The sequence below is a fragment of the Macrobrachium rosenbergii genome, chromosome 20 (assembly GCF_040412425.1).
Source record: "Macrobrachium rosenbergii isolate ZJJX-2024 chromosome 20, ASM4041242v1, whole genome shotgun sequence".
Lineage (NCBI taxonomy): Eukaryota > Metazoa > Arthropoda > Malacostraca > Decapoda > Palaemonidae > Macrobrachium > Macrobrachium rosenbergii.
Window position 1 is genome coordinate 34,579,899 of NC_089760.1, and position 18,564 is coordinate 34,598,462.

At 35.3% G+C, this 18,564-nt stretch overlaps 1 protein-coding gene across 3 annotated transcripts in view; it reads right to left on the minus strand.

The window, feature by feature from the left end:
* The window catches only part of LOC136849248 (DNA oxidative demethylase ALKBH2-like), a 657,271-nt gene that overhangs the window by 77,349 nt on the left and 561,358 nt on the right, over positions 1-18,564 (minus strand). For 2 of the 3 annotated variants that reach the window (XM_067122516.1, XM_067122515.1), the window contains one exon: positions 15,110-15,191. The gene's annotated coding sequence lies outside the window, so the exon portion shown is untranslated. Of the gene's footprint in view, positions 1-15,109; positions 15,192-16,128; positions 16,304-18,564 lie in introns of all 3 variants that reach the window. The other variant, XM_067122514.1, reaches the window with a different exon arrangement.

The following is an 18,564-nucleotide window of genomic DNA, read 5'->3' on the forward strand; positions in this document are numbered from 1 at the left end:
ATATATATAGACAGACATATATATGTGAAAACACACGCACACACACACATATATATATATTCACTAAGGCATAACTGCATAACTATAAAAAAGGTCATAAAAAAAAAGAACAACAACTAAAACTTTCACAGGTAAAACCACAAGTCCGCAAACACAGCAGCGAAACATGTGACGGGGCTTAATGGTGTCAATATTTGTCAGGTGTGCAAACAGGTAAACCTAATGAGCGGGACGAACGAGGTCAAACCTGCAAAAAAAACCAATTTGCGGATTCTTGTAAGAATTCCGTGTTACGTCTACCTTTTGGCCTCGACTTACGAGCGGGAGAGATGCGCATGGCATTTGCGCTTAAATTGAAATTTCTTGTACAATTAATTTCATGATAGGGAACAACCTGGCGACAAGAGACCAAAGTATCAAAGTGGAAGGGCAAAGAACAAAATGCATCAATGACTTAAAAAGAAATTTACGTGTATTTTTATTCCTTCTATGATACTCGAAAAATACAAGAATATCTGCGGAAAATTTCACGCTTACAGTAACTGCTTCTTGCGATATGTATCTAATGTCCACAGACTAAAATCAGAGCAGTTGATAAAATCTGACTCACATTAATGAGTAAAAAAAATTATCAAATAATTTATGCTAACAAACAATCGCAGGTAAACATAATAATAAAATATTATATATATATATATACATATATACACACACACACACACATATATATATATATATATATATATATATATATATATATATATATATATATATATATTATATATTTATAAGTGGGTGTCCTTATGCGTGCGTGTATTTCACTAGATGATAAGCATATCAAATCACAATTGACTCCACTACTTTTCTGCACAGTTGATCTAAACGTTGAAAGAGAGGCTTGCTGCTGAAGTGCGAGTGGAGGAAGAAACAAAGAAGAATTCCTCCACGAGACTTTTTCGAAGTATAACTTAATTAAAGTAGCCATTACGTCGATAAAATTTAACGAACGTTTCCTATTAAATGAAGACCCAGTTAAGCACTGTACAAACATAATTTACCTATGGCATAGTAAACAGACCCAGTGCCATATTATAAAACTGCAGGCTTTCTTTTCCTCGGTCTTGGCCTATATAAGGGCATATGGATGCCCATCCCTTTGGCCTTCGTATAAAAAATAAGGTTAAAAAATTTGCATGACCAACTGGAGGAACTGCTACGTAAGCAGCTTCCAAGAATTTATATCATCCTTAAAATTTTCCACACACACACACACACACACACACATACTCAGAGAGAGAGAGAGAGAGAGAGAGAGAGAGAGAGAGAGAGAGAGGTGACTAACCTAATTATATTGAGGAGAGCTAAGCAAAAAGGCCTAGAGGCAGACATAACAGGTACAGATAAGGTAGGGAGGTGAAGGGGGTCTTGGGAGGAGGAGGAGGAGGAGGAGGAAGAAAAGACGGAGGTAGACACAGACACATGAATTGGGCACGAGAGAGAGAGAGAGAGAGAGAGAGAGAGAGAGAGAGAGAGAGAGAGAGAGAGAGAGAGAGAGAGAGAGAAAAATGAAATCGAGTTCCTGGTATCCGTTTAGTGACAGGCAATAAACGTTGGGTAACAAGAGTAATGTTCTTGAGGAAAAAAAGTGAAAAGGGCAAAAAAAAAAAAAAAAAAAAAAAAAAAAAAAAAAAAAAAAGACAATTCCAGCTAAGCAACAACATTCGTTTTGCGTGCAAGGCTTCATACCAACAACGCCAAATACTGTACAGTAAAAACCACAAGAAGTAAAAACTATAAGAAGACTGCTGTCCGAATATGGCTTGCCTTTGCCAACGAAGGCAAGAAGTATTACAGTAAGCTTCGGATCAACTGTGTTAGGAACATTTGCTTGTTCCTAATCAATGTTTAAAAACTGCAGAATCCTTGACAGTTTGTCGTGACTGGCAGTCGGTTACAAAAATGTCTGAGAAATTAACAAACATAATGATTATCCAGGTCAGCTTGAGAGGGACAGAATGGAGCCCAGTGAAGAGCAGAGTGGTAAGACCCATCTGCTGGGCATTTTTGCAGAACGAAAAACTGTTGACTGAAACATGTTCTTCCAAAATCATTGAAAATACAAAAATTAAAAGTAATAAGCATTATTATAGTACTGTGATATAACATAAAAGTCTTAAAATACATCAAATGAACAAACAATCATTGTATTGTACGATTGGATTAATCCATGGATTGTCATGTACGATTTTATATTGGGAATATAATCGTATCAGCAACAACATATAAGCAGTAGTACAAATAGTTATGTTATTGTTGTGTGTGTGTGCGTATTTTTTAAGTCTTCTAAGGAGTGAATAAAAAATCATTAAATAAGAAATGACAATATGCTTATAATTTACTGCCTGTCTTGCTTCACCTTTTCAATGGTTCACCTAATCTCTCATCCGTTACGTACCGTATATTCCTCAATACCTTTACGATTTAATTGCTTCCTTTCTTCCACCATCCATATTAACATCCATTCTCTATCACCTCCTGCATTCTAATTACCCTCGTAATCTTGGTCTTGCTCATGTTTACTTTGAACTCTCTCAACTTGATGGCTCTCTCACTACTCCGCAGTGTCTCTTCACACTCCACAACAAATATTTTACCAACTGAAACCTCCAACCACAGCACATTCCAGTCGCTGCCTATTTTCGTATCATAAAATTTGATATCTATTCATGACATTCTTTTTCTGGGTTCTAACATTACTCCATCCAATAAAATATTAAACAGTCAAGGAGATCTGACATAAAATGTCACATTACCAGTCACTCTCTTGTCTACATACACCAACACAAGCACTTCTTTCATTGCAAAAACTTTCAGTCACTCCTAACAGAGTACCTTCTGCACATGAAATCTTCAACACTCCATGTTGCACTTCTATCAGTTTTATTATTAGCTTTCCCTAAGCTCACTTGTATTATTTCCCTTTATTGTCAAACTTTCCCTAAAACTGCTTCAAAATATATAATAGCCTGATCTGATGTGTAAGAAAGAAAAGAACTGAACAGAGGAAGATCACAGATTTCATTAAACAAAGCAACGGGATTCAAACCAATAACTGAAAAGTGCAGGACCCAAAAAGGCAATGACAAATCCGCGTTTACAGGCCATTGTTTACAAGGTCATGGGTGGAGCGGAGCCACGACAAAATATACATGCAAAATAAAAATCAAAATTAAAGATGAAAGTACAAAAATACGAAGACAGTAATCCATCGCTGCCAATGGAAGGCTTAAAAGGAAGTTACTATCATCAGAAATTCCTCTGCTTCTTTATGTAATTTTTCTCACTCTTTTTTTTTCTTTCTTTGTTTCTCTTAAAAAATTTATTACTAATTTTTCTCTCTTCAAGTCTACTCTCCACAAAATAAATTTTTAGGACCATCTCTATCTTTTGAATCTTCATTTCTTTTGTGAAGACTCTCACTCCAAGCGTAATTGATTCTTTTAATTCTTTATAAACAATCAATCCAGGACCGTAGCCACACCAACTGTCTTGAGAGAGAGAGAGAGAGAGAGAGAGAGAGAGAGAGAGAGAGAGAGAGAGAGAGAGAGAGAGAGAGAGAGAAAACAAAAAAATGTACAAGCACAAAGAATTCTTCATGACCGAATATCCGAAGGAACGGCCATTTCACCAGCTTATTATATTTCAGGTCCGCCATTTTAATGATATGGTCTGGGAGAGAGAGAGAGAGAGAGAGAGAGAGAGAGAGAGAGAGAGAGAGAGAGAGAGAGAGAGAGAGAGAGAGCACAATGACAAAGAAAGGTAGATGGATGCTGGCGGCAACTTGATGAAAAGAAAGGGGCGGGGATGCCTTTGGACCTCCAAACCCAAAATGTCTGGGTATAATGATCTTATATGAATCGTACTCATTATACGTATATACACATAATCACCATTCAGGAATATATATATATGTATATATATAATTTATTTATATATATGTATTACATATATATATATTTATTTATATATTTTATTTCACATGAGGTGACTTAAATGGGTCTGAGAGAGAGAGAGAGAGAGAGAGAGAGAGAGAGAGAGAGAGAGAATGCTCTATCCAAGCTTGCGTTGTATAGAGACCTATAAAATACGCCTAACAACAAGGAAGCACCACTCGGGAGGGAGGAACCAATCGCCCTGACCCTTTCTCGCCCGAGGGAGAGGACGAATTAACAACACTCTCCGAAGGTGACCTACCTTCGGGAGGATTCCTCTCATGACTAAGAGGCGCCTCTTCCATTTTTTTTTTTTTTTTTTTATGGAGAGGCTGGCTGGACGGTCAGCTCAGTGCACTATCAAGAACAGGCAACAGAAAAACATGAATATACGTAAGTGGGGAATTACGACAATACGAGCAACTATTCTTTGCTGTCATTTATTTAATCAACTTCCATGATGGCGATTTTTGGAAGTGGTTTCAAAGATTTCATATACAGAAAATGCTAAACCGCAAAACTGTAGCAGTTCCAAATAAAATAATGAAGCGTCACCTGAAATTAAGACCAATAACAATAATAAATACACGTCATCAGCAATAACAATAGTAATACCCCATTTATTTTAGGTGCATTATTGTCTTACATAAACTTAGTCCTTAAGGAAACATTCATTTCATTCTCAAAGGTAGTGATGAAACGTGCTTTGGAGATTCAGTTTCTTACATGCCTTTTTCCCTTTGCTAACCAAACTTCGGTCAAAAGGATAAACCTTCTCATGCCTAAACCTATGGGAGTTGGTATATTAAAATGGTTCACGAACAATTTATATCCGCAAATGGTGGGAGTGCTAGCCACGTTACCTTCAATATTTTGATAACTGGCAAGGGTATTCGACGACTTTCTTGCCATCACTGAAAGATATCACTTCAGTGTCTGTTGCACCTCAGTTAGTATCTTTGTGATTCTCTGGTGTGGAAGTGTTTAAAAATTTCCATATAGAAGTAGGCTTTTAAGAGGACATGCTTCTACTATACATTCAAATTCTTTTTAATTATAGTCCTTGTGTTCCTCTATTTTAGTGTTACCCGTTTCGCCAATATACGATTGGTATCATTTTGGTCATAAAAAAACCACCCTTCAATAAATAAAAAAAAAAATCTTTCTTGGAATAGGTATTTTATCTTGTAAAAATTGTAACGAGTCTTATGTCAGCAGAACGGGAAAGGATTTGGAACCAGAATAGGGGATCGCATGACGGGCTATTGCTTAAAATGACGAGTTCACAAGAAAAGTAAAAGAGCATTTGGAATAAATTCCAAGGTAAAATAATAATAATAATAATAATAATAATAATAATAATAATAATAATAATAATAATAATAATGTAGTTTGTTTGAAACTTCCGACGTATTGCGTGAAAATTGGTGTGGAATCTATTACTTTAACAATAAAAATAATACTTTTTGATACTTATATCTTTCAATTAGGCTGTCTGAAAATTTGTGCACAGTATGCTCCTTTCATAATAACCATTATTATTATTATCATTATTATTATTATCCGTTTTTCACTTCAACATACAAAACTTAAAATGTTACTAAAAATAGGCAACCAAAACATTACTGCCACAACCCCTCTGTCTCTCCTCCCATAACTATCTATGTCTGGAGATAAGCCTATCAAAAAATAGCAGGAAGCCACCAGCAAGAACATGTGTTTCACAAATAAGGAATCGAGTCAAATTAGAACTGACATACTCGAGCTGGTCAAGATTAAGATTTTTCTCATTTACTTACTTCGAACAGAGAGAAACTTTTTTGTCTTATCGGAACCACATGGATATTTTTTGAAGTACGTTCTCGCTCTCTTTTCTAGTTCAGTATAGGAAATATTTTTATAAAACTGCAAGTAAAACTATATGAAATATTTATGTCGAGACAACGAGTCTTGTTTAGATAGCTCTATGATTATTTTATATCAATTATAGGTGGCATGAAATCTAATGTGAAACTAAACCACAGGATTCGAGAAACCTAAGTATAATTCTCTCTCTCACTCTCTCTGTTACAGCGGCCAAATCTATACAGAAGTATAATCTCATACTCGTAATTGCAATATGTAAGCCAGGTTTCGGACTGTCTACCTCTCTGAATCCTCTCAAGACAATGTTAATATCGTCTCAAAACTGAGACGCGGTTATTCCTACATCAAGGATCTGTTACTTAAAATAAAACTAAGATGAGAAAGCTTCATAAGACATTTAATCAGAAATCTGCATTACATAATAACTAGTCTGTAAAACAACAAACCTCAATAGGTAAATAAGTATATAGTTTGATGTACATAAAGAAATACATCAAAGCATCGTTATTATTATTATTATTATGTCGACATATGCGAAAAATATTTCCCAGTAAATTTCTCAGAAAATTTCTCTATAACTAGATGTAAAAATTCTTTCACGTATGCAATCTATTCCATTTTCCGTCTTCACCTTATCAAGATGACAGAAACATTCTGGTTACTCGTAACTTTTTTTTTTAGTTTTCTATAGTATCGACAACGAGAGAGAGAGAGAGAGAGAGAGAGAGAGAGAGAGAGAGAGAGAGAGAGAGAGAGAGAGAGAGAGAGAGAAATATATCCACATTAGGAATGGGTTTCTCAACCATCAAGGGACGGCTTCTTGATTATAGATAAAAGCCTCCGACAAAATTAATTGTTTCCAAGTCAGTACTTAACTTATTAAATAACTGAGTTTTTAGGTATCACTTTCTAATGTCTTGTACATCTGAGCTTATATTTAATGTACATTACCTGCTATCTTCTAATCCTTCTGTGAAAGTATTTATATTTATTCAATATCTTTTATTATTCAAAAGACCGTTTTTTTTATATAAAAAAATCTTGTAATACTGAAACAGCAGTATTTACCTAACAAAGTATTTTGAAATATGTCAGGAAAACAACTGACATTAAACATTTTCTCATCAATATAAGGGAGCAGGTATTTGAAATACTCCTACAGTGCTAATACCATGAACATTTCTCAATATATTTTCGCCTTTACGAGGGAGTGTTTACGTTGGTTCCATATTCTTAAAGAGAAAAGACTGGTCCTAATAAGGACCCTTGCGTGACTCCAGCTATAGCCTCTGGTCATTCTAAGATTTTCACTACTAGGGCTTACGCTGACTCTTACTCGCTGCTAGGAGAGAGAGAGAGAGAGAGAGAGAGAGAGAGAGAGAGAGAGAGAGAGAGAGAGAGAGAGAGAGATAATTTAAAAAGTTTCATATTGTTCTGACAGAGTATTACACGAAGAAGATTTAAAAAAAGATAAAAGAAACAGAGAGAGAGAGAGAGAGAGAGAGAGGTGAAGATTTACCGATCGTTCTGACAGAATATTACATGAAAAATATGAAAATGACGTTTTGAGAAGAGAGAGAGAGAGAGAGAGAGAGAGAGAGAGAGAGATATGTATAAAAAAGATACCGATTGTTTAACAGAATATTATGGCATGACAATGATTTGAAAAAACGAGAACAGAAATGAGAGAAGAGAGAAAGAGAGAGAGAGAGAGAGAGAGAGAGAGAGAGAGAGAGAGAGAGAGAGAGAGAGTATGTATATAAAAAGATACCGATTGTTTAACAGAATATTATGGCATGACAATGATTTGAAAAAACGAGAACAGAAACGGAGAGAGAGAGAGAGAGAGAGAGAGAGAGAGAGAGAGAGAGAGAGAGAGAGAGAGAGCCGTTGTTTCTTCGACCTTGCCCTTCCTTAGACTCGCAGGCGTCCCTGACAGTGAACAAGGCGAAGGTAATGCCCGCTGTGGCATTTCCTCTTGGTAAAAGGTTGCCCAGAAAAACTTGCACTCTTCCTCTTTCTCTTCCTGCTCTCTCTCTCTCTCTCTGGCTCCCTTTCTTTTTGGGCATCTGCTCTCTCTCTAACTCTCCCTCTTTATTCTTTCTTACTTCTCATTGCCAAACTTCTACCTTGCTTTCTCTTTGTCTTTGCCTGCCTTAAGTTCAATCGCCGTGCTCTCTCTTTGTGTTTAATTATAAAGAGTATTATTTAAGAGATAATTTTACGTTGCCTACGTGTTTGCATATATATATATATATATATATATATATATATATATATATATATATATATATATATATATATATATATATATATATATATATATATATATATATATATGCAAGTTCAATAAGTGACAACAAAACTAAAAGAAAAATCAATAAAAACTGAATGACAGAACTGAAGCATAAATTCGCCATAGTAATTATGATTCCACGTGACCTTGCTGCAGACGTTCAGGGTCAGACAGTACACCAGTTCGTTGACCTCTGAGTGCATAAAATGAAGGCCAGTGTGACTGACGTTGTTTCGAGAACCTGCAACATTCTGCGGTGAGCCAAGAGGGTCAGAGTTTGTAATTCGTGGGTTTCGAAACTTCCCATGATTATATGGGGAGGTGGGAACGTGATCACATCTCTACGGTCGTTGCACATGAAGTTCCGAAAGCTTGTCTTCAAAACAAACCACAGTTTTCGACTTTGACGTCCTATAAACTGCTGGATTTGATTAAAAGCACCGGCTGGTGTATAAAAAGATACGGATGAGTCATATCTAAAGATATCTTTATTACGTTTTTAACCTTGGTCAATTTTTCAAATCATATTTTATTGTGTTGATGTAAGGGTACTTCGAAGATTGTATCACCCAATTACAAAAATGAAGTCTGACCTCAAGTCATCTGAAGCTTGTGGAATCTTTGCAAATACCAGCAGACATATTCTGCATTTTGAATCGAGTTGGTTTCACAAAACTTAGCAAAAAAATGATCAACTTAATTCAGAATACTAACTGCTTATTAACTATATTCGGTTCGCATTTTCCCTGAATACAACCCCAAATCAAACCTTGGAATTCTATGCCAGTTTCCGTTTCCACTGATTCCTATAATTGTTTTAAAGCCTTTCCAGTCTTGATTAGGAAATGTGGGTGAATGATGGTACTCAGGGCTGAAGATCAAGACGAAACAAAAGAGCCAAGCCTTGTGGAAAATCAAGCGCTGCTGAACTTGTCACCAACAAGATTGGTGTTCTGTAAGTGGCAATGAGTCATAATGAGGGTCCGAAACCCAACATAGCAAGTAACATGGTGGCAGTATGAAAAGTGAAGGGTAAAATTTGGCTGGCCGTTTCACTGGTTCTTGAACAAACCAATATAAAGAAAAAGAAGTTACCTTTAATCATTTCTAGTAAGAGGCATATATCTATACGAAACAAAAATAATAGAATGACCGAGTGCAAAAGAAGAGTAAAACAGCAATGTGAAGAAGAATAATAAACAAGTCAAAATACATCAAAAAAGTAGACCCGAAAAAGTGGCATAAGCGAAATACAGAGGATCTTGTAAAAGTGAAAAAGTTAAGGCAACACTGCAAGGCCCTTACAATCACCATTAAAGCATTTCATCAATTTGCGAGTAGCAACATTTAGAACACTTTATTCCTAAAATCAGTCACTTTATTACAGTGTGTCTATGAATAAACGTACTCAGGCGTAAATATCTTGCTGATCCGTTTACGAAACGTATAACTAGAACACTTAAAAAAAAAATAATGAACCTGATGACATTTTATGAGACTGCTAAAAACAAGAATTTTGTAATTTAAATTGTATATTTTTATCACTGTTATTCAGATATCAACCTAGGAATAATAAAGAGACTATTGATACTACTACTACTACTTACTAACAATAACACCAATAACAATAGCCGTACCATCAAAAATATCCCATTAACAGCAATTACAATACTTGCCTATTTCAAGGAAAATCTCGGTTCCGAAAAAAGAAAAGGTTCCAGTTTGTAATTATGAGACGCAACATGAAAACAAGACTCGGAGCTCAATTTGACATCTGATAACGAGGAAAGGTTATATTCAGAGAGAGAGAGAGAGAGAGAGAGAGAGAGAGAGAGAGAGAGAGAGAGAGTAAATAGCTGGAAAGGTAGCAATCAAGTTGGTCGTTACATGACCTGCGATAAGGTGACTCTGCAACAAGGCTACTTTTGGGGACGGTGTCGTTGATATGACAAGGGGAGGGGGGGGAAGGAGAAGGGGTGGAAAGAAGGGGAAAGGGAAGGGGAAGGGGGAAAGGGAAAGGGGAAGGGGTAAGGGTAGGGGTTGCGGGCAGGTACAGGTCGTCTGACACACTCGAAAAAAATGTCAATAGCGTCTGGAAAATGAAATTACCGTCTCATAAAAATAAAAAAGAAACATCTCAGTTATCTTGTTAGTTGGTAATAATTATTTTTCAAATGATAAGGCAACAAGAAAGTTAATAATGTAATTTCTATATGAGTAAAAGTAAACAGTATGTTACTAAAAAATGAAAAGTAAGCCGGCAAAGACAAAAAGCAGATTATATGATTCATAATAAACAATAAATAATCAAAATAAAAACGTTATCATAAACTACAACAAATAAAACAAAACGAAAGATGCAACCCGTGCAAACAACTATTTTGACTACACGATGCAAAATACTGTCGTGCTTGTTAATTCAATCTGACTTTATACCAGCACTTACTGTTTACTCAAAAATTTTAATATGAAAGATTATTTGACCTTCGAGAACACCTGAAAGGAGATAACAACTCCACTTTGTCCAGCAATGAATATATATATATATATATATATATATATATATATATATATATATATATATATATATATATATATATATATATATATATAATATTGTGGGCTGCACTTGAAGAATGTTTGTTCTGATGTTCCTGCCTATAGTATCCTTTAGGTTTTATAGACAACCTCCGGCCCTTTTTTTTTTTTTTTTTTGTACACATTAAAGGTGATTTTGGCTCTTATTTCACTGTCAACATTTATCATTTCACTTGACAGAAGCTAGTATTTTCATAGCATTTCTCTCTCTCTCTCTCTCTCTCTCTCTCTCTCTCTCTCTCTCTCTCTCTCTCTCTCTCTCTCTCTCTATGTATATATATATATATATATATATATATATATATGTATATATAATATTTACATAAGATATATAAATTTATATATTTATATATATACATATATATATATATATATATATATATATATATATATATATATATATATATATATATATATATATACATATATATATAATATAATGTGCGCGCGCGCGTATTTTTTCCAAACTTCTTATTCTTTATAGAAGGGGCCTTGGAATCTCAGCAAGTTTTTTTCCGAAATGAGGATGCTAGCCAAAGCTTTTTTTTAAACCTTGGCTGGAACAATCCTATCCGTATAAATACCGGGTAGGCTACATAATTCAGTGTTTAAGTCCGAAAACGACGCATGGGTTTTTAACAGAGCTTGTTTCATCTGTGTGTATTAGATTAATCGTTATGGACTTTAACCTTGCTAAATTTTGCTTTCACAAACAGTTAAACATCATTAAATTAAATGACAACACAATAATAGGAAGGAGCAAGACATACAGCAGATAACCGCTAAAGACAGAGCTTTGGTCAACAGAAAACGGGATGAAGGACCTCTGATGACATGCCCAAAGGGTACCGAAAGCGACGTCAAGAACGGCAAATGATGGGTGGAATTCACAGATCATTCCTCCACCCAAAAGGGAAGACTGTAAGCGAAAAGATAAACTTACTTACGGGGAAATGATTGACAGAAAAAAAAGATGGAGTGGGAGAGGAATTATTTACTTTAAGTGTGAAACAATATGTGTTAAAAAAAAGTTATTTTTCAGAGAGAGAGAGAGAGAGAGAGAGAGAGAGAGAGTTTATCTTGACGTGAGATGGGAAGCAGAACGGCCGGAATATAAAACTCGTTCCAAGTTCACTGTTACTATTTATCTTCTGTAATAAATTATCAACTCCGAAACTTTAGAGGAGCCTGATACATGAAAAAAATGCCATCGACCAGTTATAAAAAGAACCATAAACTTCCTTTCAGTCTCTAATGAAACACTCCCTGATATCAATGTCGCTCATCTACGAAAAAAAGTTTATAAATAGCCAAGCACCAGACAGAAAAAAATCTTAGCTAAAAAAAAAAACTACCCAACACTATGATTAAACCCGCATTAGCTTTCTTCTTCTAAAACAGTTCCGTGATTCTTCTTCTCTTCCTTGTAAAGAAAAAAACAACAACGTACACACCACCAACTCCTTCCCCGGTTTTTTTTCAACCTATTAAATGACAGGTTCAACCTGTCGGAATCCAAGAAAAACCGCCACACCCACCTCAATTTTCCCGTCACACCGCCTGAGCTCAGTAGATGAAGATGTGTCATTACGGGTTCGGCGATGGCGGTCGTGTTTAGGCACGAGGTAAATTCATCATCATTTTGTAATCTCCACTGAGTGGACGCTAGCTTTGGATGCCATGATAATCCGCAGGTACCGTGCGTGAATGACGAAGTATCGCTTCTGCGTGAAATAATGCTGTTATATAAATCCGTCATGCGTGGCGTTTTTATTCGAAGCTCTGAGACTCCAGCCAAACCTTCTTTCTGTCTTGCAACATTTGGCAATTATGTCATCGTTGCAATGTTTAATATGAAGCTGCGGATGCATTTTTAGTTTTCTGTACAAGAAAACTATTGTGCAGGCTTTGTCTGTTCGTTTGCACTTTTTCTGTCCGCCCTCAGATCTTAAAACTACCGAGGCTAGAGGGCTGAAAATTGGTATGTTGATCATCCACCCTCCAATCATCAAACACACCAAATTGCAGCCCTCTAACCTTAGTAGTTTTTTTTTATTTTATTTGAGGTTAAATTAGCCATAATCGTGCATCTGGCAACGATATAGGGCAGGCCACCACCGGGGCCGTGGTTAAAGATTCATGGGCCGCGGCTCATACAGCATTATACCGAGACCACCGAAAGACAGACCTATTTTCGGTGGCCTTGATTGTACAATGTACAGAAAACTTGATAGCGTCGAAGAAACTTGGGCGCATTTTTTACTTGTTTCTATCAGTTACGAATACATACACATACAAATGTTAGAAAACTTAATAAAATCCGTCAACCTCGAATTAGACTTCGCAGGTACAAATTTCCAATTTATTCGCTCCGACATATTTACCCATACCCTGAAAATGACTAAACTGCATCTAAACACCAAAGACAAATATAATTTGTTGAGCAATAGCGAAAAGATAACCATTTCTTAAGAAATGACACAAACAACAATCGTGAACATTTGAAACTTTTTTTGTTCCAGTTCTTCTGATCTTCGGATGCACTGGAGTGAGAATGAAGTAGACACAGAAACATAGAAAAATAGAAAAACACTTGGTGATGCCCCACTTCCCGCCAATTTGATTTCAACCTCCTTCCGTCACTCGCTATCTAGGCTGAGACAAACTTATTGTAACGTAAATGAGTAAAGGGGTTTATCTCATGCTGTCCCTGTCACCAATATTTGTTCACCTTTTCCATCACCGACTCTCTGCTTTCACAAAACTGTCACACAATCCCGGAACATGGGGAGAAATAATGTGAACATTTATATTCACAAACCATTCCACACTGCATGATAAAACCATGAAGACCTTACTGACCACAGCCTTACGCTTCTTCCCATACCTTAAAATTTAACAAGAGAAATTCATACTGTTTGCAGATGCACCTAAGTTTTCTTTTTCTTCTGTACCTCTCCTGTTTCGGTAGTAAGGGATGGGACGCGTAGCTAATGATGCATATAAATGCTGCCTTAAAATTCCTTTGCACATCATGAAGTGATTTTCACAGCGTTGTTTTGTTTATCTTGTCAGCGAAAACGCTGCCATAGCTACTTAAATTGTATTTTGTTTGTTGTTTGTATCATGCTGGTTTAAACATAGCAAACTGTACAAGAAACGCGGCACAGTGAAAGAACACAGATTCAAAATTAAAATTCATTAATAAGCGAATATGTGACCCAAAAACCTCGGCATCAGAGAACATTACAATTATTTGGCTGATACTACTAAGTATCGCAGGGACTTCAATTAGAAAGACCTTCGGCTCATTAAAAAAAAACCTGTCATTATCACATTTTGTCAAAATATAACAGCACAAGTTAACGATTGCTATATACACATATATAACTATTCACACATATTAAGTCACAAATACCGTTTCATATTGAATTCACTCGGGAATAACTTGCACCCAATAGGAATTATAATAGCTAAGTGCTTCTGCGCCAGCCAGGATTCAAACCACTGGTCTGGTTTATAGACAACGATCGACAGTGACTTTGACCACCCAGCTATCACACGTGCATATGATAAAAAAATTCATATATAATTATGTACAAATGTACGCAAGCACCCACGAATGTATGTATGTATGTATGTATGTATGTATATGTATGTGTATATATATACAGTATATAAAATGTGCGTACATAATTGTTATATTAGTTAATTGACATATTTATTCCAAAATATTAAATTTACGAGTAGTTACTGAAATGTTAAAATTACTATGTACGTGAACGGAATCTGAGTAAATAGTTAATTGTTGCTTTAGCTTCTAAAATACTGTTACTTCACTATTATCATTATCATACCTTCTTCCTCTTACATGATTTTTTTGTTACTTCCTTCATATCCCTTGCATCCCAAATTCTTTTTTTTATAAGGTATCAGACTACCGATTTTCAGACACTTTTCTGGGATGAAGTTACTAGCCACATGCCCGTCTCAACAACCCAACACAGTCGTCCAACGAACAGGTACTTAATTCACTGCTAACGACAACTGAGGCACAAGAGAGTTTTAAACGAAGTATCGTAGAGAATTCCAACAAGCTTGCCAGTTGGATGCTCATGAATTTCAAATGTCTAGCATAGTACACACGGCATCTTGAATTATTATACTACATCTTACTCTCCATAGTTCCTGACCACTTTTCAAGAAGAAGAAGAAGAAGAAGAAGAGCTACAACCATAACTATTCTCACATGACTGAAAGCTATGATGCTTTGCCAGTGAATTCAATACAGAGGACATTATCACACTTACCTACTGCTGAAAAGGTCAAGCACCCAAGAGTGAAATGTGAAATTTACCTTAAGAACGATCGCGAAATAGGGTCACATAGCCTAACCAGGAAGTACCCAACGATGCGAAGTTCTGTATTGCAAACACGTTCTGCAAGGCAATGAAAGGAAGGCTCCTTAATGTTTGAAGATTATAAATACCTATAATCCTAAAAATCAGTAAAACATCGAGACAACAGTAAAAGCAAGAACATGAATAATAATAGTATTAATGATAAAAGTCGAATGATATCAAAAGAGGCAGCAAAACTATCCGAAATAATACTAATAGTAGTTATAGCGGTGAGCAAAGGCAAAAACACCGAAATTTTATTTTCTTACTTTCTTTGATGCGAAAGCATCCCGTTGTAACTTATCAAAAACTTTAAAAAAAGTTGTAGAATAAATACACAAAAGTTAAGTTGTAAAGATTTTCCGCACGTGAAGTTTTTCGCGGTTGTGTGTGTGTGTGTGTGTGCATGTTATACTTTTTTCGCAGTTGTGTATGTGTGTATGTTATACTTAAATATATTTATACATATATATGTATATATTTATTTATATACTTATACACATACATATATATATATACATATATATTATATATTTATAAAGTATTAATTATTCCATTTATATCGAATTCGCTTATTGAGAATGTTACAAAAGGAATTATATAAAAAGTACCCCTAGCTGACCGAGAAGTTAAAACTATGCCTGTTTGGGTTGGTAGTGTGTTAAGTTATTTGGCAGTTATCAGAAGTAAAGCCAGTAAATAACTCATATATATATATATATATATATATATATATATATATATATATATATATATATATATATATATACATATATATATATATATATATATATATATATATATATATATACACACATACATATGTGTATATATACACATGCATGTATATGTATATACATATACATATGTACATATATATATATATATAATATAATATGATATAATAAATATACGAAGAAAAGTACTTAGAAATAAAAAAAATTATGTAGTATACTAGAGAAAAAGTTGAACATACCCAACCAAAGGTATTGGCATTCGTGCCCGGGGTGCTGTCCGCAGAGGAATCGCCAGGACGACCAGTTGTCGCCTGTAACCACCTAAGGGTCGTCAGCGACAGGTCGACGCTCCTAAACTGATGCGACAGCCCCCACCCAGTACCCACCAAATCCCTTCGGCGAATAAGATTCCTCCTGTAGGGGGCGAATAGTGGTGATAGACAAAAATAAAAAGACTAAAAAAAAAAAAAAAATTGTCTGCCCTTCGTGGAAGTTGACTTTCGTAAAGAGATGAAAGTCAGATAATTTTTCGGGATTACTTCGGACGAATATTCGCATACTAACAAGAATGTTATGCAAAATATAAACATTATCGAAACCAGACTAACCGGACATTTAGCAGAACAAAAGGTAAAATGTCGATGGAATAAAACAGTACGCTAATAATGACGTAGATGAAGCAATCGGCTTCAACTCTATTAATTCATAAAACACAAAACTAAGAAGATTAAGAGATGTTCCTTACCGTGACCAAATTTTGGCCTTCCTCTGCACTCTTAGCAAATTTGTCCAAAAAAGGTATGACAGTGAGCCAAAACACTGCAGTTAATGGCCAAAATTATATATAAAAAAATTTGTAAACACATGACAGTAAATGACTCTGCCATTGTGCTGTGACACAAATAAACAACATTTAACTGGTAAAGATTGTTTTCTGCACATGAAATAATCAAACAAAAATCTTGGAAATTTATTACATACTTATTTACTCTAGCCGTTTTATTGTTTCAAAACATAGCACCATGCAGAATTAAAACCAGAGTTAGGCTCATTTTATATTACCATTTTCTGTCCTTCCTCGTCCATTTTATTTAAATGTGATGTCACCTAACAACTTCCACATCTCATAAGTCTTTCTTTTATGATTTAAGTCCTAAACAAAATTTTTTTTATGAACTTTCAATATAATTTTCCTTTTTTAAGATCTCAGAGTATCCAAGAAGTAATCTTTTAATTTATTCTATTTCTAATTGTGATTTTTCCTTAAATAATTTCCAAATATACACCTTCCCTCCAATTTTTACTATTGTACTTCTTAATGATCAGTCTCCAACTTTCTTTACTAAACTATCCTTCTCAGGTATGTATCATCATCTAGGCTTATTTTTGGAGGTCCTTCTGTCGGACTTCATTTGGTCCATCTGGACAGTTTCCCATTCTCAAATCTCTACGTGTTTTTCAAATTCACATCTAAAAGTGGTAGAATATTTAACTCAACTGTTCTCAATTATGTTTCCGACATCTCCTATTGTTATTTTATTTTCCGTTGGTTCTCACCCAGATTCTTCTCAATCATACTCCATCCTGTACTGTATTCCTTCTTGAATGTCTCACCTGAAATTGTTTGCTAGTCTAGAAATATTAAATTCACATTTACACATATTCAGAATCAGTTCTCCCTTAGCAAATTTCAGTTTATTTCATGAATGTGAAAGCAGCTGAGAAATGTTTTCTGAAGCTGAAAAGCAGATTGGGAACTCGAAGACGGAGATGATCCGGTTGACGTGATGAGAATGGAGGATGGCAACCACTAGATAAAGCCAAGACGATCAAGGAGAGAGGATAGAGACGAGGACTTGGCCCATAAGGGAATTCAGGCGGCAGGTGCATAAGATAGAAAAGATATAAGACGGAGAGAACTCTCCAGACATCTAAGGAAAACCCTCACGAAAAAGAATTTGATGATGATACCGATCGACTTTTTTGCTTGAAATATAGCTATCGCCTTTACGAGTCTCTTGGTGTACTTACCTCCAACAAGGAGGTTAGGTTTTGGGTCCCGTTTGTTAACAAGGTTAAAAAATACATTATATTTGGATTTTTAAGAAAATTTCACTACACGTGGTCTTGTAACTGGAAAGAACTTCTTATATTTTATGAGGGATAGGTTACGTTAGGTCACTACAAGTGGGTGTTGTAATTGACAAGAACCTCTTAAATTTTAGAAGGGATAGGAATGAAACTTCAGACCTTTCAAATGTGTCAAATGTCACGTAAGAATTTAACACTAACTATAACTTTTGAACTATATAAGATGGAAGCTTCACATTAGACTTGCATATTCCTCTGATGCCATTGTTGAGCTAAGTCACTTAAGAATTTAACCATATTCATATATACAAGTTTTTAACTACTGAAGATGATTAATTTCTTATCAGGCATGCATGCATAATCCGCTAATAACGCCCATGAGGTGAGCAAGGTTTAAGTCAATGTCAAAGTCTAACCTGATGGTCTAGGTTCATAAAGTAATTTAACCCTGACCACAATACTTAAACCTTACGCGAAGGACACTTCATACTTGGCATACAAAACTCATTAATGTCGAAAATATACAGAATGATGTCAAGGTCACATAAGAATTTAACTTTGGCCATAATAACTTCTGTACTACA